The following is a 21007-nucleotide window of genomic DNA, read 5'->3' on the forward strand; positions in this document are numbered from 1 at the left end:
AGTTCTCAGCAATAAGGAGAGAGGAGGTCAGGATGTCAGCAGCGTCAGGGTCTTACCAGGAGTCCTGGCCTGGTCCTGGAAGCCAGTGACAGGGAGGGCTGCCCCAGCAGCCCCCTTGGGCTGGACTGAGCTGGGTTCAGGCTGCATGAGTTTGCCTCTCAGCTGAGCTCTCAAGGTCAGGTCTGCTGCACCCCCACCACAAGCGGGCTTGACTCTGCCTCACCCTCAAACCTCAAACCCTGCCTCATACCTTGCAAAACCATCACCACCAGAATCCCTGATTCCCCACCACCTTCTGGAAGAGCTGGCCACCTGTTGGCACCTTTGAGTTCCTCCTAGTCTCAGTCCACCTGACAGCCTGTTGCTTCTTTCTGCTGCCTCCTACACACGTTATAATAACAGACACAGTCTGTGAGTGTTGGTGATTTCTCCCCAGCTGGTGGTATTTTGGGTTTCTGAGAGCCAACATCACCTAGATTGGTATTTATTCTGCTTTGTGTTCTCTGCACTTTCTGGAACTGTGGTTTGGTGTTTTTCATTAACTTTCAGAAATTCCTAGTCATTGTTGCTTCAAATATTCCTTTTTCCCCCCTTTTTCTTGACACAGAGTCTCACTCTGTCACCTAGCTCTCTGCAGCCTCAATGTCTTTGGCTTAAGCAATTCTCCTGCATCAACCTCCCAAGTCATTAGGACTACAGGCACATGTCACCACACCTGGCTAATATTTTTCTATTTTTTCGTAGAGATGGGGTCTCATTCTGGCTCAGGCTGGCCTTGAACTCCTGGCCTCAAGCAATCCTTCCACCTCAGCCTCCCCAGTGTGTCAGATGTTTGTTGTGTTCCCCTCTCTCTTCTTCTAGAATTCCTATCAACACCTATTTATACATTCTGTCATTGTCCCACAGCTCTGGGATATGCTGTGCCAGCTTTTTTACTCCTTTTTCTCTTTGCTTTTCAGTTTTGGAAGTTTCTACTGACATTTCTTCAAAGAAGAGTTGTTGATTTTCAGTTTATTCTGTTTTTGTGCTGGTGATGGTGGTGGTGACGGTCGTGGTATTAACACTGATGACTTCCAACCTCCTTACATGCAACTATAAACTAGTAGTCTCCTGAGTTTTATTGTATTCATTCATTGCCATTCATTTTACATGTGGTGATTTGGGAGGAGCAAAAACTGGTGCATCCGTTCCCCTCTTCTCAGAATCAAAAAAGAAGTATTTAGTATGAAGTAATTCAGTATGACAATTTAAGTTAATTTCCTGGGTTTAAAAAATAAGTTTATAGGGTTCAAACCCAGCTCTGGCCAAAAACTTTAAAATAATAATAATAAAATAAGTTTATAAGTACTTAATTATAAATTAATAAGAAAAAGATAAGAATTCCTTTTTTCTTTTTTTCTTTTTTTGAGACAGAGTCTCACGATGTCACCCTCGGTAGAGTGCTGTGGCATCACAACTCACAGCAACCTCCAAGTCTTAAGCTTAAGTGTTTCTCCTGCCTCAGCCTCCCAAGTAGCTAGGGAAACAGGCACCTGCCACAATACCCAGCTATTTTTGTTGTTGTTGTTGCAGTTGTCATTTTTCTTTTAGCTGGCCCCGGCTGGATTCAAACCCACCAGCCTGGGTGTTCGTGGCCGGCGCCCTACCCACAGAGCTATGGGCACTGCCCCTTTCTTTCTTTCTTTTTTTAAATAGAGTCTCACTCTGTCCCCCTGAGTAGAATGCTGTCGTGTCATAACTCACAGCAACCTCAGTCTCTTGGGCTCAAGTGATCCTTTTGCTTCAGCCTCCTGAATAGCTGGGACTACAGGTGCCTGCCACAACACCTGGCTAGTTTTTCTATTTTTCTATTTTTAGTAGAGGTATAGTCTCACTCTTGCTTAGGCTGGTCTTAAACTCCTGGCCTCAAGCAATCCACCTGCCTCAGCCTCCAAGGGTGCTAGGATTATAGGTGTGAGCCACAGTGCCTGGCCAAGAATTCCTTTAGAGAAATGGAAAAATAATTACAAACAGGCAATTTACAGAAGAAACTGAAAGAAGAATCATGATTTTAGAATTCATTAGTAAATGAAGTAGCACCAATGAAAAAGCAAAAAAATATCAATTTTAACTCTGTCAGACTAGTAAAAATTAGAAAGCTGGGTAACACTAACTGTTGATAGGGTTTTAGTCTATAGGCACGCTGTGTAGGTTGCAGGGACGGAATGTGTGCGTAGACTAGGGCTACTGTTCAGCAGAGAAATCTGGCACCTCTTAGTCAAATTAAATAGATATAGACCCTGTTATCCAGCATTACCATTCCTGGATAAATATCCCAAATAAACTCTCACTCTAGGTCTATGAAGGAACAGTACGAGACTGTTCATCATAGTTTGCAGTGCAGGGAGTTAAAGGTAATATTAGTTTCCATCAGTGGAAGTATGAATAAGTACAGTGGCTGATTTCGCATCATGGACTATTTGCATTATGTAGCAATCAGAAATAATAGACCTATATTACAACAATATGTATAGATTTTTTAAAGTTTAATGTTCAGGGAAAGAAGTAAGAAACATTAAAATCCATAGCACATCATCATATTAATCAAATTGTTCAAATATATGCTAAAGGAGCAGAGCCACCTTGCTAAGATGGCACAGAACAGTCAGACCTTCAGCAGCTCAGCTGCCTAAGTGTGAGGATGGAAGTCTGTGGCCCCCAGAGCCTTTCTGCTCTCCATACCAGCTACAACAGGGCTTGGACGCTATCTCTGGCCTGGGGGGGATGGGCAGAGAGAAGACCCCTGCTGAGACCCCAGTCCTTGAACCTCTTTCCTGCTCCTTCCACAACTACCTCATCTGCCAGGAGGACCATTCCTGTGAGTAGTCAAATGGCTGCAGCCTGGACAAGGACTGCAACCTGGATAAAGACTTCAGCCTGGATAAGGATTGCAGCCTGGATAAAGACTTCAGCCTGGATGAGGACTGCAGCCTGGATAAAGACTTCAGCCTGGATGAGGACTGCAGCCGATAAAGACTTCAGCCTGGATAAGGACTGCAGCCTGGATAAAGACTTCAGCCTGGATAAGGACTGCAACCTGGATAAAGACTGCAACCTGGACAAGGACTGCAGCCTGGATAAAGACTTCAGCCTGGATAAGGACTGCAGCCTGGATAAAGACTTCAGCCTGGACAAGGACTGCAACCTGGATAAAGACTTCAGCCTGGATAAGGACTGCAACCTGGATAAAGACTTCAGCCTGGATAAGGACTGCAGCCTGGATAAAGACTTCAGCCTGGACAAGGACTGCAGCCTGGATAAAGACTTCAGCCTGGACAAGGACTGCAGCCTGGATAAAGACTTCAGCCTGGACAAGGACTGCAGCCTGGATAAAGACTTCAGCCTGGACAAGGACTGCAGCCTGGATAAAGACTTCAGCCTGGATAAGGACTGCAACCTGGATAAAGACTTCAGCCTGGACAAGGACTGCAGCCTGGATAAAGACTTCAGCCTGGACAAGGACTGCAGCCTGGATAAAGACTTCAGCCTGGACAAGGACTGCAGCCTGGATAAAGACTTCAGCCTGGATAAGGACTGCAGCCTGGATAAAGACTTCAGCCTGGATAAGGACTGCAACCTGGACAAGGACTGCAGCCTGGACTGCAACCTGGACAAGCTCTGCAACCTGGACAAAGACTGCAGCCTGGACAAGGATTGCAGCAGGAGAGAAAGCCAGTCACAGCCTGGTGGGACTACAGGAAACAGCATCTGCTCCCTGGATGGAGAATTAGACATTGAACAGATAGAGAGCAGCTGAGGACCATGGGCCTTCATCAGGGCTGGGAGTGCATTGAAATCAATGGGCCTCCAGTGGCATTCGAAGGGGGAGCCCAGCTCCTAAGCTGAACAAAAGCTTCCTGAGAGGTGCTGCCTCCCAGAGAGGGAATGCCTGCCCACCTCCCAGGGAGAGGGTATCTAGCACATGGTGTCCTGGCTCTGTAAATGCTGGCCAGGCCACTCTGTGCTGTGGGGTGTGTCAGCCTCTCACCAACAACCTCAGCATGGTGACCACCAAGTCCACAAACCACTACAGCCCAGAGGACAGCTCTCCAGTTTGGGTCTTCTCTGCCTTCTTCCTTGTGGGATGTCAGGCAGTCTCTGTCATTTCCTCAGCAGAGCTGGGAGGCTCTCTGCAACCCCTGGACAAAGATCTCATAAGGGCCTGGGCTCGGGGCTTGGCCAGGGGTCATCTGGGCCTGTCAAGGCCCTTCCTGGTCTCAGTCAGGTTCACTCTGGGGCACAGCTGGACCCCACAGCTTCTTTCAGTTTTATTCTGTTTCTTCTCTCCCAGGCCTCTCTGCATCAGGCTTGGGAAGGTTCCAGAGATGCTTCCTACTGTAGTGACATGAGAACCATTCTGGGCTTAACTCCAAGTATAGAAGGCAGAGATTCTAGGGTGCTGGAGTGGCCCATGTCTGAACTCTCGGAGCCTGGGGAGCAACTTGGGGTGCTTGTTAGACACTGTGCACATTGGGTAGGTATTTAATCTGTGGGTTAAAAAGACAGATTCACTTGCCCCTCTCATGGCATGGACAGCCTGACTCAGAAGCTCTGCCATTTGGGGGGCTGCCTTAGCACAGTTGGCATATGGCAGCCCTTCTCCAGGGCTAACCAGTCATGACGGGATTAGTTTGGTTGATTCAGGTGAGTATAGTGATGTCATGATAAAAGGGCAACCTCTTGAAAACGTAGGCACAGAGGTCCTCATAGCTGGTACAGTCCCCAGCAGGCCCCCCGCATCGTGAGGGGGCACCCAATCCCCTGAGGATTTGCCCTGGGGAAGCTCCCTTCCAGCCCACCTTGCAGACGTGCCATATGGGCTCTGCTATCTGGGAATCTGGCTTTTAGCACACTTGGCATCCTCCGCCGATGATCACGACTGGGCTGGCTTCTGAGTGAATGGGGCATTTTCCCATAAATCTAAAAATAACTGGTATGTTCTCCTGAGTTTGCTGACATGTGATAAAGGCACTATTGGAAAACACATGCTAAAAAATCAAAAATACAGATTTTACAAACTGTCTACACAAAGAGGATTCACTAACCACATTAGAATGTTTGCTGTGGGAATAAAGGGGATGGCAGCAGAGAATAGGGATAAAGGGAGATATACAAACAAATGCACAAAGAGGTACAAAAATAAAAACAAGACAGCGATTTGCACAGATCAATGATAAGGTGCCCTAACCTGAGAAGTAGATTAACTCATTCTCCACATCTAAGTTTCTGCTTAAAAAATAAAAATAAATTTTAAAAAAATCACAAAAAAAGAAAAAATAAATAAAAATAAATTTAAATTTAAACCTTTTTCCTCAAAACCTGAACTTTTTGAGAATACCTCTAACCACGAAGTATTAATAAGTTTTCTGTCCTATTAGTATCTTCTCTAATTAGTTCCTGTTCTCTGATTTCCTTTTTTAAGAGGGTTTTCTTTCTTTAATTCTGTGCACAGATTACTTAGCAGCCTTTTCAATCTCATAACTTTTTATTCATGAGGCTCATTCATATATTTATTCAATAAGTACTTAAATGTCCACCCAAATATTAACTGTACATAAAATATTGTTCTGCATACTGAGAGGATATGAAGGAAATGCCATATGATCTTTGTTCCCAGAAAACTACAATGTAATGGAGGATGGAAAGCATCACCCCATAAAACAGTTCAAAATATTCCAAGTCAGCACTGATTCAGCATCTAAAAGAGGTAGATGATAGTTTCAGGTGATGAAATCCAAAAAAAGACATCAATGAGGATTGGTGTGGGTGGAAAGAATCTGTCAGAAAGGACATAGCTGCATTAGATCTTATATAACAAATGACATATATTAGAGAGGGAAGAATGGACATCCTAAAAGAACACATCTTTTAAAAGACACAGAGTTAAGATTAAATGAACAACTGGGAAGCATAAAGATAGACATTGGGATCTGGGTAAGGAAGTAAGGGAAGTAAGATTGAATCAGCAGAGAACAAGTTATAGAGCATTTATAGGCCTCACCAAGGAGTCTTTTTTTTTTTCTTTTTGAAACAGAGTCTCGCTGTCTTACCCCAGATTAGAATACAGTGGTATTATCATAGCTCATAGCTACCTCACATTCCTGGGCTCAATCATTTTTCTACTTTTAGTAGATAATGAGGTCTCGCTCTTGTTCAGGCTGGTCTTGACCTACTGGCTTCAAGTGATGGTCCCACATGGGCCTTTTAGAGTGCTAAGATTACAGGCATGAGCCACCATACACAGCCTTCACCAAGGGGTCTTAATTTCATCCTGTAGGCAGTAGGAAGGTTCTGGAAGTTTTTGAATCAGGAAATGAATAGACTTTTTATGCTACTTCTCACACAAAATCTCCCACCAAACCCTGCTCAGGATTAAAGTCCTCTTTTTCTCCAACCCTACAGTGGTACAACTTGTCCCAGAAGTGTCCAGTGAGCTGCTACCACAACCTCTCCCTCTTTGAGAACCTCCCCACTTTCAGCCTTTCTCCTTTCACTTCTTCTAGTCCTTTAGCTTCACCACCTGACCTCATCCCATCATGACCAGGTTATGTTTGTTCCCCTGACATCCTATGCTTACCTTCCCCACTCTAATTGCTTCATTAGTTCATTCCTCAACCACTTAATGATCTCCTACTGTTGGCCATCTGCCAGGGGCTAAGCTCACAGTGATTAGCCAAAACAAAACCAAAGCCAGCCCTCATGTTCCTAGAATCAGAAAGAGAAGTTATATTTAATATCCTATTTTTTTTCCGTAAAGACAGACTCTCACTTTATCGCCCTCCATAGAGTGCTGTGGTGTCATAGCTCACAGCAACCTCCAACTCCTTAGCTTAGGCATTTCTCTTGCCTCAGCCTCCCGAGTAGCTGGGGCTATAGGTGCCTGCCACAGTGCCCGGCTATTTTTTGTTGCAGTTTGGCCAGGGCCAGGTTTGAACCTGCCACCCTTGGTATATGGGGTCCGCGCCCTACCCACTGAGCCACAGATGCCGCCCTTAATATCCTATTTTTCACATAGAATATATTGCACTATATTCCAACTGTTTTCTTTTATCTTCCCAACAGATTATGAGCTTATAGTGTCCAGCACATTATAGATGTTCAATAAGTGTTTATTGATTAAACAAATGCATGAACACTCGGGAGAATCTGACACATAGAGCCACAAGAATTATCATCAGTCCTTGGGTTGATCGTGGAAATCTCATCCTTTCTGAAAATGACTAATCACATACAATTGTAAACTCTAGGGCATGAGTTGGCAGACTTTTTCTTTGAAGTGACAGCAAACACTTTAGTCTTCACAAATCATATGGTGTCTGTCCCAACTGCTCAGCTGTGCCAGCATAGTGCAAAAGCAGCCACAGATAAACAAATGAATTCCAAATGAGTGTGTGTGTTTTTTGTTTTGGGGCGTTTTTTTTGAGACCAAATCTCACTCTGTTGCCCAGACTAGATCACAGTAACCTCAAACTCCTGGGTTCAAGCAATTATGCTGCCTTAGCCTCCTGAGTAGCTGGGACTACAGGCACCAGCCACAACACTCACCTAATTTTTTCTATTTTTAGTAGAGATGGGGTCTTGAGCTCAAGGGATCCTCACATCTTGGCCTCCCAAGGTTCTAGGATTATAGGTGTGAGCCACCACACTCATCCTCAAATGTGTTCTAATATTATACTTACAAAACAGGCAGTAGGCTAGATAAGGCCCATGAGCCCTTGTTTGCCACCCCTGGCTCTAAAGGATGCTGCTTTTGTCAGTTTTTAGGATTGCCTTCATTCCTGGTTCATGCTTTGTTCTTCAGCCAGGTAAATTAACTTCTCACAGCCAGCATCTGAGTTTATCTTTCAACCCATTTCTGACATGTACAATTGTGGTATTGTGAAAGAGTGTGTAATCTGGAGCACAGCAGACTTGTCTATTCATTGGTTGGCTTTTAGGGAAGTTACTTAGCTGTTTTGCACCTCTATCTCTTGACTATAAAAGAAGGTTTTCTTTTTTTTATTAAATCATAGCTGTGTACATTAATGCGATCATGGGGCAACATACACTGGTTTTTTTTTTTTTTCTTTTTTTTTTTTTTTTATTGTTGGGGATTCATTGAGGGTACAATAAGCCAGTTACACTGATTGCAATTGTTAGGTAAAGTCCCTCTTGCAATCATGTCTTGCCCCCATAAAGTGTGACACACACTAAGGCCCCACCCTCCTCCCTCCATCCCTCTTTCTGCTTCCCCCCCATAACCTTAATTGTCATTAATTGTCCTCATATCAAAATTCAGTACATAGGATTCATGCTTCTCCATTCTTGTAATGCTTTACTAAGAATAATGTCTTCCACTTCCATCCAGGTTAATACGAAGGATGTAAAGTCTCCATTTTTTTTAAGGGCTGAATAGTATTCCATGGTATACATATACCACAGCTTGTTAATCCATTCCTGGGTTGGTGGGCATTTAGGCTGTTTCCACATTTTGGCGATTGTAAATTGAGCTGCAATAAACAGTCTAGTACAAGTGTCCTTATGATAAAAGGATTTCTTTCCTTCTGGGTAGATGCCCAGTAATGGGATTGCAGGATCAAATGGGAGGTCTAGCTTGAGTGCTTTGAGGTTTCTCCATACTTCCTTCCAGAAAGGTTGTACTAGTTTGCAGTCCCACCAGCAGTGTAAAAGTGTTCCCTTCTCTCCACTTCCACGCCAGCATCTGCAGTTTTGAGATTTTGTGATGTGGGCCATTCTCACTGGGGTTAGATGATATCTCAGGGTTGTTTTGATTTGCATTTCTCTAATATATAGAGATGATGAACATTTTTTCATGTGTTTGTTAGCCATTCGTCTGTCATCTTTAGAGAAAGTTCTATTCATGTCTCTTGCCCATTGATATATGGGATTGTTGGCTTTTTTCATGTGGATTAATTTGAGTTCTCTATAGATCCTAGTTATCAAGCTTTTGTCTGATTGAAAATATGCAAATATCCTTTCCCATTGCGTAGGTTGTCTCTTTGCTTTGGTTATTGTCTCCTTAGCTGTACAGAAGCTTTTCAATTTAATGAAGTCCCATTTGTTTATTTTTGTTGTTGTTGCAATTGCCATGGCAGTATTCTTCATGAAGTCTTCCCCCAGGCCAATATGAGAAGCTAATTAAGGACACAACTCCCTTCACCATAGTCTCAAAGAAAATGAAATACCTAGGAATATACCTAACGAAGGAGGTGAAGGACCTCTATAAAGAAAACTATGAAATCCTCAGAAAGGAAATAGCAGAGGATATTAACAAATGGAAGAACATACCATGTTCATGGATGGGACGAATCAACATTGTTAAAATGTCTATACTTCCCAAAGCAATCTACCTATTCAATGCCATTCCTATCAAAGTACCTACATCGTACTTTCAAGATTTGGAAAAAATGATTCTGCGTTTTGTATGGAACCGGAAAAAACCCCGTATAGCTAAGGCAGTTCTCTGTAACAAAAATAAAGCTGGGGGCATCAGCATACCAGATTTTAGTCTGTACTACAAAGCCATAGTGCTCAAGACAGCATGGTACTGGCACAAAAACAGAGACATAGACACTTGGAATCGAATTGAAAACCAAGAAATGAAACTAACATCTTACAACCACCTAATCTTTGATAAACCAAACAAGAACTTACCTTGGGGGAAAGATTCCCTATTCAATAAATGGTGTTGGGAGAACTGGATGTCTACATGTAAAAGACTGAAACTGGACCCACACCTTTCCCCACTCACAAAAATTGATTCAAGATGGATAAAGGACTTAAATTTAAGGCATGAAACAATAAAAATCCTCAAAGAAAGCATAGGAAAAACACTGGAACATACACTGGTTTTATAGACCCTTTGACACATTTTCATCACACTGATTAACATAACCTTCCAGGCATTTTCTTAGTTATTGTGTTAAGACATTTATATTCTACATTTACTAAGTTTCACATGTACCCTTGTAAGATGCACCGTAGGTGTAATCCCACCAGTCACCCTCCCTCCACCCATCCTCCCCCTCCCTCCCCTCCCTTTCCCCCTTCCCCATATTCTTAGTTTATAACTGGGTTGTAGCTTTCATATGAAAGCCATACATTACCCTCATGGTAGGGCTGAGTACATGGCATACTTTTTCTTCCATTCTTGAGATACTTTATAAGAAGAATATGTTCCAGCTCCATCCATGTAAACATGAAAGAGGTAAAGTCTCCATCTTTCTTTAAGGCTGCATAATATTCCATGCTGTACATATACCACGATTTATTAATCCATTCGTGGATCAATGGGCACTTGGGCTTTTTCCATGACTTAGCAATTATAAATTGGACTGCAATAAACATTCTGTACAAATATCTTTGCTATGATGTGATTTTTGGTCTGCTGGGTATATGCCTAGTAGAGGAATTATAGGATTGAATGGCAGATCTATTTTTAGATCTCTAAGTGTTCTACAAACATCTTTCCAAAAGGAATGTATTAATTTGCATTCCCACCAGCAGTGCAAAAGTGTTCCCTTTTCTCCACATCCACGTCAACATCTCTGGTCTTGGGATTTTGTGAAATAGGCTAATCTTACTGGAGTTAGATGATATCTCAAAGTAGTTTTGATTTGCATTTCTCTGATGATTAAAGATGATGAGCATTTTTTCATATGTCTGTAGGCTGTGCACCTGTATTCTTCAGAGAAATTTCTCTTCAAGTCCCTTGCCCAGCCTGTGATGGGATCACTTGTTCTTTTCTTGCTTATACGTTTGTGTTCTCTGTGGATTCTGGTTATTAAACCTTTGTCGGAGACATAACCTGCAAATATCTTCTCCCATTCTGAAGGCTGTTTGCTTGCTTTACTTACTGTGTTCTTGGCTGTGCAGAAGCTTTTTAGTTTGATCAGGTCTCAGTAGTGTATTTTTGAAGCTGCTTCAATTGCCTGGGAGGTCCTCTTCATAAAATACTTGCCCAGACCAATTTCTTCAAGGGTTTTCCCTACACTCTCTTCTAGTATTTTTATAGTTTAATATCTTAAGTTTAAATCTTTTACCCAGTGAGAGTCTATCTTGGTTAATGGTGAAAGGTGTGGGTCGAGTTTCAGTCTTCTACAAGTCGCCAGCCAGTTCACCCAGCACCATTTGTTAAATAGGGAATCTTTTCCCCACTGAATGTTTTTAATTGGCTTGTCAAAAATCAAATAACTGTAAGTAGCTGGATTCATCTCTTGGTTCTCTATTCTGTTCCAGACGTCTACCTCTCTGTTTTTGTGCCAGTACCATGCTGTTTTGATCATTATTGATTTATAGTATAGTCTGAGGTCCGGTACCATGATTCCTCCTGCTTTGTTTTTATTTCTGAGTAATGTCTTGGCTATTCGAGGTTTTTTCTGATTCTATACAAAACGAAGTATTATTTTTTCAAGATTTTTAAAGTATGACAGTGGAGCTTTAATAGGGATTGCACTGAAATTGATTATTGCTTTGGGTAGTATGGACATTTTAACAATGTTGATTCTTCCCAGCCATGAGCATGGTATTTTTTTCCGTTTGTTAACATTTTCAGCTATTTCTTTTCTTAGAGTTTCATAGTTCCCTTTGTAGAGATCTTTCACGTTCTTTTTAGATGAACTCCCACATATTTCATCTTCTTTGGCACTACTGTGAATGGAATAGACTTCCTAACTGTTTTTCACTTGACTATTGTTGGTATATATAAAGGCTACTGATTTATGAATGTTGATTTTGTAACCTAAGACGCTGCTGTATTCCTTAATCACTTCTAAGAGTTTTGTAGTAGAATCCCTGGTGTTTTCCAGATACACAATCATATCATCTGAGAAGAGCGAAAGTTTGATCTCTTCTGACCCTATATGGATACCCTTGATTGCCTTTTCTTCCCTAATTTAGCGATGGCTAAAACTTCTATTACAATACTAAAGAGCAGTGGAGACAATGGGGAGCCTTGTCTGGTTCCTGATCTGAATGGAAAGGATTTCAATTTCATGCCATTCGCTACAATATTGGCTGTGGCTTTGCTGTAGATGGCCTCTATCAGTTTAAGAAATGTCCCTTCTATGCCAATTTTCTTAAGTGTTCTGATAATGAAAGGATGCTGGATATTATCAAAAGCTTTTTCTGCATGAATTGAGAGAATCATATGGTCTTTGTTTTTTAATTTGCTTATGTGCTGAATTATACTTATAGATTTATGAATATTGAACCAGCCTTGAGACCCTGGGATAAAACCGACATGGTTATGAGGTATAATTTCTTTGATGTGTTGCTGGATTCTGTTTGTTAGGATCCTGTTGAATATTTTTGCATCTATATTCATTAGTGATATTGGTCTATAATTGTCTTTTCTTGTTGGGTCTTTTCCTGGTTTGGGGATCAGGGTGATGTTTGCTTCATAGAACGTGTTGGCTAGTCTTCCATCTTATTCTACATTTTGGAACAAGTTGAACAATATAGATACTAGTTCTTCTTTAAAGGTTTGGTAGAATTCTGACATGAATCCATCTGGTCCCAGGCTTTTCTATTTAGGGAGATTTCGTATGGTTGATGCTATTTCAGAACTTGATATTGGCCTGTTCAACATTTCCTCTTGATTCTGGCTTAGTCTAGGAAGGTGACGTACTTCCTAGTATTGGTCAATTTCCTTTAGATTTTCATAATTCTGAGAATAAAGTTTCTTGTAATATTCATTAAGGACTTTTTGAATTTCTGAGGATCTCTTGTTATTTCGTCTTTGTCATTTCTGATTGATGAAATTAGAGATTTTACTTTTTTTTTCCTGGTTAGGTTAGCCAAAGGTTTATCTATTTTATTGACCTTTTCAAAAAACCAACTTTTTGATTTATTGATCTGTTGTATAATTCTTTTGTTTTCAATTTCATTTAATTCTGCTCTAATTTTGGTTATTTCTTTTCCTCTGCTGGGTTGGGGTTGGAATATTCTTCCTTTTCCAGTTGTGTGAGATGTCCCATTAAGTTGTTAACTTCCTCTCTTTCGTTCTTGTGAGGCTTGCAGTGGTATAAATTTCCCTCTTAGGACTGCCTTTGCGGTATCACAGAGGTTCTGATAATTCGTGTCTTCATTGTCATTTTGTTCCAAAAATTTGACAATTTCCTTCTTAATCTCATCTCTGACGCAGCTATCATTCAGCATAAGGTTATTTAACTTCCATGTTTTTGTATGAGTATGTAGATTCCTGTTGTTACTGAGTTCAACTTTTATTCCATGGTGGTCCGAGAAGATGCCAGGAATCATTTCTATTCCTTTAAATTTACTGAGGTTAGACTTGTGACCTAAGATGTGATCGATTTTGGAGTATGTTCCGTGGGCTGATGAGAAGTATGTGTATTCAGTTTTGTTGGGATGAAATGTTCTGTAGATGTCTGATAAATCCAAATGTTGGATGATTAGGTTTAAATCTAAAATTTCTTTGCTCAGCTTCTTATTGGAGGATCTATCCAAAGGATCTATCTGCCAAAGGAGTGTTGAAATCTCCGACTATTTATGGAGCTAGAGGAAATCAAGTTGCTAGTGTCTGTTAGAGTTTCTCTTATAAATTGACAAGCATTCTGGTTGGGTACATAAATATTCATTATTGAAATCTCATCATATTGAGTATTACCCTTAACAAATATGAAGTGACCCTTCTTATCCTTCCTTACTTTTGTTGGTTTAAAGCCTATTGTGTCTGCAAATAGAATTGTAACACCTGCTTTTTTTCTGATTACCATTTGCCTGAAATCCTTTCACCCTGAGTCTATATTTATCTTTTAAGGTAAGATGTAATTCTTGTATGCAGCAAATATCTGGCCTGAGTTTTTGTATCTAGCCAGCCAACCTGTGCCTCTTTAGAGGATAGTTTAAGCTGTTCACATTAATGGAAAATATTGATAAGTCTGGTAAAATTTTGGGTATCGAGTTTTTGAAAATCCAGTGGACATTTTTAATCCTTTCGCCACTGTGGAAGTTGGAGTTTGATCAAAAGTTTCTGAGTGAGTTTACTTTTGTAGAGGATTGGGCTGGTCATTATGGAGGATAGGTCTGAGAATATCCTGAAGAGCTGGTTTGGTTATGGCAAATTTCTTCAACATATGAATGTCATTAAAGCATTTAATTTCTCCATCATAAATGAAACTCAGTTTAGCTGGGTACAGGATCCAGGGTTGAAAGTATTTCGTTTTAGGAGATTAAAAGTCAATGACCACCCTCTTCTGGCTTGAAAAGTTTCAGCAGAGAGATCTAAAGTCATTCTAATCTTATTCCCTTTGTAGGTAATGGATTTCTTATGTCTGGCTGCTTTGAGAATTTTCTTTTTCATATTAACTTTAGTGAAGTTAAAGTTTTCTTTTTCATATTAACTTTAGTGATATGCCTGGGGGATGTTTTATTCAGGTTGAGTCGTGCTGGGGTTCTGAAACTGTCTGCTATCTGAATTTCAGAATCTCTTGGCACGTCTGGAAAATTCTCTTTCATAATTTCATGGAGAAGGGCCTTTATGTTTGCGAAGCCACTTCATCACTTTCAGAGATTCCAATGAGGCGAATATTAGCCTTCTTTGAAATATCCCAGAGCTCTCTGAGAGAATGATCCATTTTTGCTCTCCATTTCTCTTCCTCTTTGAGAGTTTGGGAGCATTTAAAAGCTTTGTCTTCAATGTCAGAAATTCTTTCTTCTGCTGTTACTGAGGGATTCTACTGTATTTTTCAGATCTTTGAGAGCTACAAATTCTTGCTTCAGTATGTCAAAATCTTTGGTGGTTTTGTCTTTAAATTTGTTGAATTCTTGAGACAACTTTTGAATTTCTCCTAGAATTTCTAATTCTGACTTTTGAATTGCTCCTCGAATTTCTAATTCCAAATTTTCCTCATTCTATTAATCATGTTTGCAATCCAAATTCTGAATTCGATTTCTGACATCTTGGCCATCAGTTTATGAATGGGATCTTCAGTTACATCTGCCATATCTTTCCTTGCGGAGGGTTGATCTATTCTGGCTATTCATGTTACCAGAGTTTCTTTCACTGATTCTGCCCCATGATTATTTTACACCATTTGACTTTTTTCCTGGAGCTTTGTCAAGGACCTGTACAGTGCTACAGCCTGAAAAACTGGGGACCTGTTTGGTGTGGTGGGGCTAAGTGGCTCTGTCTTGTTTTCAGCTGGTCTCTGTCTGACCCTAGTGAAACAGTTACTCTGGGTTGAAGTCTCAGCTGTAGAGAAATACCAGCAATGAAGTCACCCCGCCCTCCCACAGGTAACAATTGGAAAAGGAAAATAAAACCTTCCTACAACCACACACCCAGTGCACCACTTGGATAGTCCTCAGGCGATTGGCTCAGCTCAAAAGGTCCAGATCAATTGTGTCAGTCAGCTCCTGTCTCAGGTGGGAGAGTTTAAAAGGTCTCCGGCAACTAGATCACAAAGGTCTGTTGACAACTCAAATATGACTTGCTCTGGTGCTCCATGAAGTCCGGAGGACCCACCCAGCAAATAGATTACTGGGAAGGTTGATGCCTCCTTCCCCACCTTGCACCTCTGTCACACCCAGTCACTGATAACCCCGCAGGGCTGTGACCCAGTTGCCTCCAATGAGCAGATACTCCAGGGGTTTGCACCTGCCTGAATCACAAGGAAATCAATGTCTGCTCAGCCAGGCCACTGCTCACTGCCTCTATCCAGCAGGGGGAGGTGATGCCTGACAACCTCGGGCACTTGATGGAGGCTGGGGGATGTTCAACTCAGTTCCAGCCCTGCCCCTGATTGATGTTACTGACAGAACAGAACAACTTTGCAAGAATTTCTTTCTGTCCCTGCTAAATTCCCCTGCAGAAAAGAAGCTGTTTTGAGTTCCCAGAACTTGTGCCTCAGGCCCTGTCTGTGCTGCTGTATGGTCTCAGCTGTTTGTATTCACAGCATGGTTACCTGTCAGATCCAGCCTCTGTCTGCCCTCCTTTGTTTAAGGTGATGGTCACCTGGGGGCCGGGTGCATCTTAGGCTCAGTAAAGTGGTCCTCTGGGTCAGCCCCACCCTGCGAATCTCCTGGCTCTGCGCATGCATTTTCTAGTCCCTGCTCCACCCAGGCCGGTACCGCCTCAGTCAAACCTTTTACTCACGGAGCCTGCATGTCCATCAGATCTGTTCTGTGGTGGTTGCCACCTGAGAAGATGCTTGGCCTCCTCTGGTTACCCAGAGAGACAGGGGGTGTGAGTTCAGAATATCCGGGGTGAGCCCTATTGTTGCCAAAAACGGCTGCTGCTCTGTGCCTCGGGGCACCATTGCTCCAGTGTGGTTCCCTCTCAGCCGACCATCCTCTCCTCACTCCCGTGCAGCAGAATCAGTACTGACCAGCTGCAGTCCAAGCCCTGTCCACACCCCTCGAGAAATCACCCAAGATTCTGGACTCCTGGGGACAGGCCTCCAGACCTCAGAATGAGAGTGGAGGGGAGTGCTGGGAGCTCAGAATTGCAGGTAGAGAATATATACAGTTTTACACAGTTTTATGCCTGGCAGGAGAGTGCCATGGCACCCTAGTAGGGGAGGTAGGTCCAGTTTTTAGAGGGTCTCTCCTGTGGAGTATAGTGGGAGGAACGTTGAACTCTGCTTCTTTGTTTGTGGGGCACTCTGAGCCATTCTCATGGGGGAGGGGACTCCTGTCTGCTTGATGATGGATTTTGTACCTTTTGTTTGTATCCTTGGGGTTGAAGCTCACCTCAGCAGTGTTGATGTGCATTCTTCAACCTTCTCTCTTGGTGTAGCTCTAATCCACCAGGTTACTTGCTAAATTTCTGTCCTTTGACTCTCCTTCTGGATGGGAACCTCTGTGGAAAGCTGGTTCAGTCAGCCATCTTGTCTCCGCCGATCCAAAATCAAAGGTTTTATTTTTAATCTTGACTGTAAAGATCGAGATATGTATCGACAGCTGAATGTGTGAATGTGAGCCAACAAATATCCTCCTTTGCTCGGTCATGATATTTCCTACCTTTAAATCAAACTGGCAGATAGTTAGTGAAAATCTACTGTATCCAAAACACAATTTCAGGAACTGCCAAAACTATTATAAATCTTCCCTGATTTTTTTTTTTTTTTTGAAACAGAGTCTCACTGTGTCGCCCTCGGTAGAGTGCCGTAGGATCACAGCTCACAGTGACCTCAAACTCTTGGCCTCAAGCGATTCTCTTGCCTTGGTCTCCCAAGTAGCTGGGACTAGAGGTGCCTGCCACAGTGCCCAGCTATTTTTCTGTTGCAGTTGTCATTGTTGCTTAGGTGGCCCAGGCTGGGTTGGAACCCACCAGCCTCGGAGTATGTGACCAATGCTGTAACCACTGTGCTATGGGCCCGAGCCCCTGATGTCTCTTTTGACCACTAGCCCTCAAACTTGGCTATGTTACATTTTTACTGGAAGCCTGAAGATACTGATGCTTGTATAAGTGTTACAAAGAATAGCCTGGGGTCAGAACTATCGTCAGCAAATTTGTGAATCACTGCTCTAGATCAGGACTTTGACTCCACTCAAGTCAGATAGCTCCTTCCTTACAGCTGCCTCTTCTTTTTTTTTTTTTTTTTTTTGTAGAGACAGAGTCTCACTGTACCACCCTCGGTAGAGTGCCGTGGCGTCACACGGCTCACAGCAACCTCTAACTCTTGGGCTTATGCGATTCTCTTGCCTCAGCCTCCCGAGCAACTGGGACTACAGGCGCCCGCCACAACGCCCGGCTATTTTTTTGTTGCAGTTTGGCCGGGGCTGGGTTTGAACCCACCACCCTCAGCATATGGGGCCGGCGCCCTACTCACTGAGCCACAGGCGCCGCCTGCAGCTGCCTCTTCTTTAACAGTTAGAGCCTATATGCATATCTTTACAGAGCTAGGGTTGATTGGGTTCTTGCATATGTTACTCATGTTTGAATATTTCTTAGGGAGAGTGGAACATAAGAGTGAAATGACTGTCTTCCTTTGTCATTTGCATTTGCAGTTTAACAAACAGGTATCCATTCTTAATATGGCAACTATCTTGATTTTTATTTGGCAATCTGCCTCTACTCCATCCTTAGTCCAGTTGGCCTGCTTGAGAACTTTGCCAAACCCTGGACCTAGAAGCTCTTAAAACTAGTAACCTGAATCTCTTGGCTGCAGTTAGAGCTGAGTAGCTTTCACTCATTCTGGGTGTGTGTCATGATTCTGCTTCTTAGAACTGCTGAAGCAAAGACATTGGCTTTTTTCTCCTGGATTGGAAACTGAAAGGATACGGTTCCTAGAGATTCTGGAAGCTATTCTACCACCTGGAGGAGAAAGCTTTTTTGAGAACAGAATAAGAGAGAGACAGATAGACAGATGGCATTTTGAGCCACAGTGCTCAGCTATCTCTCAAGTCAGGTGCACCATTAAACTGCTACATGCACCAGTAAATTCTCTTTTGCTTCTGCCAGATTTAGTCATTCTACCAGATTTATATGTTCTGTAATCAGCAAGCAAAAATCATCCCAAGCCAAAAGAGCCTCCTTTCATCTTCTCTCCCTTAGAACTAAATACAATCACCAGTATACACAGAGATTATATGCTAGAGTGGAGCACCAATCATTTACTCAACAAAATGTATTCAGCACCCAGATTACAATGCATGTTCTAGGAGGAGGGACGACATCAGTACACCATCATTAACAACTGCACAAATGGCTAACGCCAGCGCCGCCTCTAGCTCTCGGAGCTCCAGAGAAGGCCGGTAAGTAAGGAGGTCTTTATACCGTGGCTCCTACAAGGCAGACTGCCCGCAAATCCACGGATGGTATAGCACCCAGGAAGCAACTGGCTACAAAAGCTGCTTGCAAGAGTGCGCCCTCTACTGGAGGAGTGAAGAAACCTCATTGCTACAGGCCTGGTACCTTGGCACTCCGTGAAATTAGACTTTAGCAGAAGTCCACTGAACTTCTGATCCGCAAACTTCCTTTCCAGTATCTGGTGCGAGAAATTGCTCAGGACTTTAACACAGATCTGCGCTTCCAGAGCGCAGCTATTGGTGCTTTGCAGGTGGCAAGTGAGGCCTATCTGGTTGGACTTCTTGAAAACACCAACGTGTGTGCTATCTATGCCGAACGTGTAACAATTATGCCAAAAGACATCCAGCTAGCAAGGCCATATATGTGGAGAATGTGCTTAAGAGACTGCTATGATGGGAAAATATTTCATTATCAGAAACAAAAAACAAAAAACTCTTCTTCCTATTATTGGTAGTTCTGATTGGTAGTTAGATTTTTTACAAAGGATGTAAAGTCTCCATTTTTTTTAATGGCTGAATAGTATTCCATGGTATACATATACCACAGCTTGTTAATCCATTCCTGGGTGGGCATTTAGGCTGTTTCCACATTTTGGCGATTTTTGGTAGTTAGATTTTTTCCCCCCCATGAGGTCAAAAGATACTTAAGTATATGACTGCGACTGGAAAGATAAGGGACAGAAATCAGGTATTGGCAGTTTTTCCATTTTCATTTGTGTGTGAATTTTTTATATAAAATGCAGGGATATGCAGCATTAATGTGAGTCAAAATGTTTCAGTGAACAAGTTTCAGCAGTTCAACTTTATAAGAATTATAAATAAACCTGTTAGATTTTTCTGGACAATGCCAGCATTTGGAATTTTTTTTTAAACAAGTAAATTTCTTTTCTTGTTCTTTCTTTTTTTTTCTTTGTAGAGACATGGTCTTACCTTATTGCCCTCTGTAGAGTGCGGTGGCGTCAACAGCTCACAGAAACCTCCAACTCCTAGGCTTAGGCGATTCTCCTGCCTCCGCCTCCCAGGTAGCTGGCACTACAGGCGCCCGCCACAACATCCGGCTATTTTTTTGTGGCAGTTTGGCTGGGGCCGGGTTTGAACCCCCCACCCTCAGTATATGGGGCCGGGGCCCTACCCACTGAGCCATAGGCACCTTCCCAAAACAACTAAATTTCCTATTGACGGCAACTAAATGGTGTTTGTAGCATTTTTATCGTACAGTAGATTCCATCCATTCACTATACTTTTCTGAGTTGTCCTACATGTAAGTACACATTTTTAATGTTGTCTGTCTTCTGTGCTGTTCTTGTAAGTTTGCTATTAAAATACATTAAACCGTAAGAAAAAAAAGAAGAAGAAGAACTGCACAAATGTTTATGGAACGAATACCCAGTAACAAAACCATGCTTCTACTATATATAAGGACCCATGCTAGGTATTGGGGACAGAAAGGGTCTTAAGATAGAGTCTGTATTTTCCAGGGTTTTTCATGAAATTGGAAATATGGTATGCACATAAAAAGATAGACAGCAATCTGGCATGTTAGATGCATGGTTTCTCAAGTTCAGACATCAAAGCTAAAGTAAGAAGCTTAAGTAGAGAATCTTAAATGAGCACCAGTACTGTGTTTTAATTTCCCTTTGAAAGGAAAAAGGACCAAGAGCTTTGGCATTTTTGGATTTTCTTATACATGGGGTCTACTGAAGCTGAAGTTCAGTAGCCTGATCATAGCTCACTGCAGCCTCCAACTCGTAGGCTCAAGTTTCAGCTTCTCTGGTAGCTAGGACTACTGGTGTGTGCCAGTATGCCCAGCTAATTTTTTTTTTTTTTTTTTTTTTGGTAGAGACAGGGTTTCACTATTTTGCCCAGGCTGGTCTCAAACTCTAGGCCTCAAGCAATCCTCCCATCTCAGCCTCCCATAATGCTAGGATTACAGGCATAAGCAACCATGCCTGGACTATCCTATTGGGTGTTTTTAATATTAACAAAAAGATATTTTGTGGATTTTATCTGCTTACAAATTAACCACATTATTTTTGAATTTAAATATTATAAAATAAATAAAAAATATTACAGAAATCTCATTCATTCACTGTTTATTGTGTTCCTGTTATGGTGCCAGGCACCATTATATACACAGAAGTTTTAGCAGTAAATAAAACAAAGTTCCTACAAATTATATTCTAATGTCTACAAA

At 42.1% G+C, this 21007-nt stretch overlaps 1 pseudogene; it reads left to right on the plus strand.

The window, feature by feature from the left end:
* The first annotated feature begins 4040 nt into the window (after positions 1-4040).
* Positions 4041-19268, plus strand: LOC128597482 (uncharacterized; annotated as a pseudogene).
* The last annotated feature ends 1739 nt before the right edge of the window (positions 19269-21007 follow it).

The sequence above is a fragment of the Nycticebus coucang genome, chromosome 2 (assembly GCF_027406575.1).
Source record: "Nycticebus coucang isolate mNycCou1 chromosome 2, mNycCou1.pri, whole genome shotgun sequence".
NCBI classification, from domain to species: Eukaryota; Metazoa; Chordata; class Mammalia; order Primates; family Lorisidae; genus Nycticebus; species Nycticebus coucang.